Raw genomic sequence first — 8,142 nt, 5'->3', positions numbered from 1 at the left:
TTATGATATGAGGCTATAATGTTAGCATGCATGATGTTAGCTCTAAACTGCTGGATGATACAGTTGTTAAAATGGTATAGGAGTGGGGTAATTTGAGCCAAATTTCCTGGGGTAAGTTGAGCCAGTGGCTCACCCCTTCTTATGATTATGAAGTATTATTTTACTGCAATTCTACATTATGCTTAATTCTTATTTTTATTCCATGGGGTTTTACTTTGTTTTGAAATTTGTTCTGAATTTTTTAAATAGGCCATGCTTATTTAAATTGGCCTTTGAAGTTTTTATGAAATTGTATTTCCCTGCAACATTTACAAGTGGGATGTAGAGTACTGTTGTATTTATATTCCTCCTAAATAACTAAGTACTCCAACACACATCTCCACCATCCAAAAATCCATTTCCAAATCAAAAGATTTGTGCTCACCTTCAGACTGAGAGCGCTGCCCGTTGGTTAGAAATTCGAGGGGGAGTCCGTGCCAAACTCAGCCAGGTCTGGATGCCCTTGACGCTTGATGGGATTAATGTTCAGGATCAGATAATATGGTAATGAGGAAAAAATTTACCTTGAGACTTGTTTGTAGATGATTAATGCAACACCACATAAAATGTCTTCGCTTTAGGAAACAAATTCGGAATAAAATCAACGTAAAAAGCGAGAAGTCTCCCCCACGAGGTCTGTATGGGTTACAAAAAAGTTTCCTTATTTGTACATATAAGTCAAGCTCAGCACCCTACTTTCCTTTCCAGCATTCTGTACCAAGCTTTTATTGCTAAGCAGCAGATATATATACATTCTGGTGGCATCTCTAACACCTTTTCAATGCAAAGTGAGAGATACATGACCTTTGCTCTAATTTCATATTATATACTTTGCTGCACAAGTATAACACATTAAGCAGGAGCAAATGACACCCGCTGTCCTCTCGCCTCAATTTTTTGAAACTAACAAGATTTCAGTTTCTCCTATATTCTATTTTTATTTATAAATGGCGCTGAGGCTTCTGCAAGTTCAAAGCGTCAACCTTGCCTGCCAAAGTTTCCATCTCAGGATATATATTGATATGGTTTGTTTACGAGTTTGAATTTCATTTATTGGATCTATTGGATGTGATACAACGTTACTTTTAGCCTAGTTCTGTTTAATTTATTGTGTATATTCATTCCATTATCCAAACCAAAGTTTTTTTTTTTTTTTTTTTTTTTTTGTTTTTTTTTAAAGCCATATTTATTGGATCTATTGGATGTGATACAACGTTATTTTTAGCATGGTTGTGTTTAATATTATATTGTATTTATATTATTCCCAAGGATGCACCACATATTAAAATGTAATTACATATTTAAGTTGGTCAAATAGCCACCACCTCTGTATTATTTTGATATTTTTAATTATGGATTATTTTAGACATTTTTTAATTAATAAGAGGGATATACATAGCTGCAGCTGCTCGTCCAGTTACTGGGTCTTTAACCATCTGTAAATATTTTTAAAAAGTGAAAATATTCAAGGTATTAACCATCTGTAAATATTTTTAAAAAGTGACCTTTCAAAAACAAAGTTATAACGTTCTTTACAATAAATAAGATACAGCAGTACAGTAAAAAAAAAAATCCCATAAAATATTAGATTATACCAGATTTAACTAAACAAGCATGTTTTGATATATTATGTATTATATGTAAATCTTGAATCTTAAATCTAAATCTATTTTTCTTTATATGCTCTTTTTGCTTTAAAATCCATTACAGCCCTGTATGAAATAAATAAATAAATGTTTTTTTAAAGTTAAACATGCAAATGTGCCATTAAATAATTTAAATATTTAATATTTACTTCAAGTACATAATTTAAGTCAAAGGGGTTCAGCTGACAAAAAAGTTTGAAAACCCCTGGTCTATAATGTAAGTTACGGAGCCCCGCTCATGGCATGCAGGAAAAAAAAAAAAATATAGTAGGCTAAATCGTGTGCACGATTTACTATTTTGTTCCCTCGATTTATAAATCGAGAGAACGAATTAGTTAATTCTGCACACGATTTAGTTAATTGTGCACACGATTTAGTAAATCGCGAGGGAACGAAATAGTAATCATGTGCACGTTTTAATACATTGAGGGAACGAATTAGTAAATCGTGCGCACAATTTATTTATTTTTTCTGTATGTCATGTGCGGGGCTCCGTAGTAAGTAGTCTACATTAAAATGAATGGACAGTTCAAGGTTCTGTGTGTTGAAGTTCAATTCACTTTACAGACACACCTGTTTTGCTCACGTCTCTCAAAAATAGATCCAGGAAATTACATCAACTCTCCACTAAAAGGAAAACGAAACTTAAGTGCTGTTCAGCTGTATTGTGTCTCCGTGTGTGCAGGCAGTGAAATGGCTGAAGCCACGTTTTCTCAGGATAAATTCAGCTGTCCAGTGTGTCTGGATCTACTGAAGGATCCAGTGACTATTCCCTGTGGACACAGTTACTGTATGAGCTGCATTACAGACTGCTGGAACCAAGAGGATCAGAAGAGAGTCTACAGCTGTCCTCAGTGTCGACAGACCTTCAGTCTAAGACCTGCTTTAAATAAAAGCACCATGCTGGCTGAAGTGGTGGAGCAACTGAAGAAGACTGAACTCCAAACTGCTGTTCCCGCTGGACCTGGAGATGTGGAGTGTGACGTCTGTACTGTGAGAAAACACAAAGCTGTCAAGTCCTGTCTGGTGTGTCTGAACTCTTTCTGTCAAAATCACCTTGAACAACATGAGAATCTCTTCAAAGGAAAGAGACATGATCTAATGGACGCCACTGGACGACTTCAGGAGATGATCTGCTGTAAACATGAGAAACTGCTGGAAATTTACTGTCGTACTGACCAGAGGTGTATATGTCTGCTCTGTATGGTGGATGAACACAAAAATCATGAGACTGTATCAACTGCAGCAGAGAGGACAGAGAAACAGGTACAGACTGAGAGACACTGACAAGATTATCCAGTTCTCTGAAATGAAAACAAAAAGGCAAGAGTCAATCAGAAACATTTTGTGCAGTTTCAGTTTCACTCATATTTATGTGATGTACTGTTGTTTGGTCCTACACAGAGACAGTTAGATGAAACATGGAGAGAATTCCAGCAGCAAATCCAGGAGCGAGAGAAGAAGCTTCAGGAGCTGAAAGAGGCTGTGGAGACTCACAAGGTGAGTTTTGAGAAGAAGGAGCAGCACTGGTTCCAGACTCTTCTTCAGTTGGTTATTGAGGGTGATTTTCAGCAGACTGTGTGAGCAGCAGTAAGAGCTGATTGTAATGTGTGTCCTACAGTGCTCTGCACAGACAGCAGTGGAGAGCAGTGAGAGGATCTTTACTGAACTCATCAGCTCCATTGAGAAAAGACGCAGCTCCATTGAGAAAATGTGAGGTCACCGAGAAAAGACTGTAGTGAGTCGAGCTGAAGGACTCATGGAGCGACTGGAGCAGGAGACTGATGTTCTGAGGAAGAGAATCGCTGAGCTGGCGCAGCTTTCACAGACACGTGATCACATCCATTTCCTTCAGGTAGCACCAGGGCTCAATTTGAGGTGGGATTGCATCCCCCTCATTAAAAAAAAAAAACGACAAAAAGCATCCCCACTGTAAAACCATCACCCCCCTTGCCATCTCCTTTAGATTAATTGTTGTGTATTATGTAAAACTTTTTATGCAAATGAAATATTAAAATTCTTTACATATAATACTTTTTATAATTTTTTTTTTTTTTTAATAATTGTTATAAGTCCCTTAAAAATAATAATAAATATTAAAATTCTTTACATATAATACTTTTTGTGTTTTATGTTTTTTTTGTTAATGAAAGGACATTTAGAAGTTTTAAAATGCAAAGTATTGAAAATCAAAGTAAAGCTCTGTAAGCACTTGCAGTTTTAATGAACAGTTCCACACACACTTTTGGTTTTCATGCCCACTTGAACACTTGGGCCAAATACAGGAAATATGTCTTGTAAGTAGAAAAGTGGTCAAGTGCAAAGACCCCAAGTGTGGGTATTTGGACAAGCCCAGTCACTTGCTTTGTTTGTAAATGATTTAGCCGTTTTAAACAAATCAATTGAATGAATGATTTAATGATTAATTGATTGAGTGGTTTACTTGCTGCCACCTACTGGTGGTTTTAATGTCATTTATTTATCCATGACAGGCCTGTACCAGCACAAAAACATAGTCGTCAAAATATTAAGTTGTCGTTATCAACAAAAATCACCAAAGACATTTAGATTTTTTTTTTCAGTATGGCTTACGAGTAATGGCGCAGTAATACTGATGTAATGAGGTCACAATTATGTGTTTCTTGAGTAATTTAACTCAACCATGAATAATCAAGGATGAGTTTTTAAGTTTTGTTTATGAGTCTTTGAAGGAATTTATTGGGTTATTTTTATTTCAATGCCCTCAGAAGGCATTATTTAGGTTGTTTGGCCCCCACAAAGACAGTAAATTTGTTTGGTCCGACGACATTATTTGTGTTGTTTGGCCTCGCCAAAGAAGTAAAACATTTTATTTTTTTTAGTTGTTTAAAGTTTTTTGTAAAAAATGTGTTTCTGAACAGAAAAATTTTTTGTTTAAAAATAGACAAATTTTGTAATCATTGTGTAAAGTTAGCTACAGGACCTCCCGCACCAAACAAAGAAATACTTGACCACCATCCCCTATGAAATTTTCTTACAGTTCGACCACTGGGTAGCGCCATGACCTGTAGTCATTTCATTACAGAAAGCTTATTCTTATTTTAGTTAACAGTGTTTCATTTCTTCTATCCCACATTTATTCTCTGGTTGTTTGTCTTTGTGTCTGTGTAGAGTTTTCCATCTCTCTCTGAGCCTCCTGGATCTCCAGATGTTCCCAGCATAACTTTCAGTTCCTATGATGATGTAGAACAATCAGTCTCTAAGCTGAGACAAAAATTGGAGGATTTTTGCAGACAGGAGATTGAAAAGATATCTGGTAAAGGTAAAACTCATCATAAAGGGCAGAATTCCTTGTATGGGCACTTTTCCCGGAAAAGCACTCGCACAAATCAATCAGAGCGAGAGCAGCCCGTCAACGTGTTAATTCATTAGCCATAGCTCATTTAAGTCAATAAAGCTTTTGTCCCTGCTTTATTTATGTCGATGTCACAGCTTGCAGATGATCGCTATGCAAAGCTGCGAATGCTCGTGACTCTTTAGCTCCACCCACGGCACAACTCCAGGAGCTCAACTGTTTTCATAGAGAAGTGGCACATCTGTATCTTTCATAAATCTGATAAAACTAAAGACCTTTTCTGAGATATGAAAGATGCAACACTACTCTATAGTTACTCAAGATTAACATGAGATTGGCAGAAAATTTGTGTGTGTTATGTCCCCTTTGATATAGTAAAACATGCTGTATGTAGATAATAGGAGATGAGACTTTGATTGTTTTTTTGCATGTTATGCCCAAAATTTTTTTGTTGTTTTTTTGCCTTTTAGACCATGCACTGGGCGCGCTGACCTTTTTTCCTATCCTTAAACTAGCAAAAGTGGATTCGGACACACCCTAAGCGCAATTGCGCTGTGCATTTTAGACCATGCGCTTAGATCGTTAAAATAGGGCCCAGAGACACGCAGAACATGCAGGATTCATATTTAAATAGTATTTTTGTTGGTTAATGTTTACAGATGCTAGTCCGTATCGCGATTTGATTTAAGTGTAATGACCTACTTTTGATTAATTCTCCCAAACTTTGACAAAGTTCAGCGTTAAACAGTAAATTCCATTTTAATGACTGGATTCCGCGATTCCGTCCGCGTTTTCCACATCGCGGAAATCATAGAGCCCTAAGAGTGCTTAAATTATTGCTGAATAATTAATTATATAAATTATTATTACTAAATTCATTTCAATTGCAGCAGAGAGGCCTGAGACAGAAAATCCAGGATTGGATTTGAAGCAGAAAATGAAGTTCAAAGGACTGACAAATCAAAGAGGTAGAGACTGGAGAACTTTTTTTATTATTATTATTTTTTTTTTTTTATCAAAGTGATCAAATGTTGTGTTGCAATAATGAGTGCATCTTCTTGAAAGTTGCAAAATACAAATAAAAATTCTGCTCCAAGTTAAAGGAAGTTTAACTGTGCATTTTCTGAACGAAATAGGGGTTGTTCAGTCTTTTAGACATCAGAGGTTCATGGGAGATGCATTCCCAACACACAATACACACTTCTAGTTTCTTTCTTGTTCTTTAAGTACTAACATAGTACACGCTTGTAATATGTAATATATGTATGTAATATAGGGTGTACTCATTTCTGCAAAAAAAAATTAAGCAACACTTCTTAATGTATTTATTTTTAAGATGCATTTTTCTGTTTTTATGAAATTTATGTTTAATGTGTTTTATAATGTTTAATAAACTCATCATGGAATTACTATAAAGTCACTATGCTGTGCTACTGTGTGTTTATATTGTATATAACTGTATATCATTTTATAATATAATTATTTATATAGTTGAAGCACAGGAGAGAGCGATCCAGAGATTAACGCTTCTGAGACAGTTGGAGGTCGCCACAGAACAAGTAAGTAAAGTACTGGAGACTAATGTACTCTGGAAAATAAATTAACACACCATGAAATAAAAATTCAATGCTTTAAAATGTTTATTTAATTTATTGCAGCTTAGAGAACGGAGTCGGCAACAAGAAGATTTTAAGAGAAAAAATATGTCAGAGGTACAGTACTGGAGACTCATTTACTCTTCAGAAAAATTGACACACCATGAAAAATGACATAAAATACAGTGCTTTAATAATTGTTGTTAAATTGATATATTCAGTTAATTTACACAGAATATGTCTGTTGGTTTCCACAGTGAGATGCACTCAAATCACCCCAGAATATGACAGCAGGAAACAGTGTTGGGCTGAAAGGAAAACAAATACAGGCACCATATGCATTTTTACACTGGTGAACCTATTGTTTGATTAGCAACAAATTTTACTTTTGAAAAAAGTGCAAAATGCATGTGGTTTGAAAGCCAGATAAGCTTACATTTACTTTACACTGGTGAACCTATTGTTTTATTATTAAATTTACTATATTTTTTTTTTTTGCTATACTAACTGCATGAAGACAAGGAATTCAGAGAAACAGGCTAAGATAATCCACAGAATACAGGTTTGAATAACAGGGGTAACATTCACAAAGTACATACGACACCAGAATAAAGGTTTGAGTATAAGGGGTAAGGTTCCAATGAGATAATTAACAGGACAGGTGACTGGAAACAATAATCAGACACACTGAGAAAATTAGTCAAATGACAAGCACAGGGGGAACAGAACCAAACACATTGAACAAAACATACCCCTGACATCAGTGTGTACACAGCAATTTCTGATAAATATGAAAATAGCTTGTTGTATTTTATATTGCTTTCTAGTAAAACTGGGCCCTGATTGACTGATCATTTGGGTTTGAAGCTTGAATAAAACACTGAAGTGATGTTTAACTAAATTAAAGTCTCTTGCATGATGTAATTTAATCATGGATATACCAGCCACAAAATATCAGTAAATCAGTAAAATAAGAAGAAATCCATAATAAGTATTTGTATTATTTAATTTAACGTATAATTGTTTCCAAATTAGCCTTGCGATGGACTGGCCTTCTATCCAGGTATTTCTCTGCCTTGGGCCCAAGACGCTGGAATCGGTGCCAATATTGCAACCCTACAACCCTACATAATACATCGGGTTTAGAAATAGGATGGATGGATCTACGTATGGATGTTGCAAATTTGCAAAAAGTTAAGCGGTTTTATTTCCCTGTGTGTTTGGATTCATTTTGAGAAAATATATGTTGATAGGATTTATGTCAGTAAAGTCATTTTTTGATGAGCATTTAGTTAAGAGTGTAGAGTCATCCAATTGACTAAATGCCCAGAGCATTCTTTAGAGCTTCCGCATTAAGATAAACCAGCTCGTAAACTTACTGTGAAGCTCATTTAATGTTGTGGTGTATCTCGGAAGAGACTCTTGAGACCCTCACAGAAACCTCTCCTTCCGCGTTCTGTTCAGAAACTGAGAAACAAAATAATTGTAACACTATAAATAATGATAGCGGCATTAACTTACAGTTTCA

General features: G+C 35.4%; 1 pseudogene; it reads left to right on the top strand.

Moving 5' to 3' along the window:
• The first annotated feature begins 2,329 nt into the window (after nt 1-2,329).
• On the top strand, nt 2,330-7,051 carry LOC109082090 (annotated as a pseudogene).
• The last annotated feature ends 1,091 nt before the right edge of the window (nt 7,052-8,142 follow it).

The sequence above is a fragment of the Cyprinus carpio genome, chromosome A19 (genome assembly GCF_018340385.1).
Source record: "Cyprinus carpio isolate SPL01 chromosome A19, ASM1834038v1, whole genome shotgun sequence".
NCBI lineage: Eukaryota > Metazoa > Chordata > Actinopteri > Cypriniformes > Cyprinidae > Cyprinus > Cyprinus carpio.
This window is presented reverse-complemented; position numbering and strand designations above follow the sequence as displayed.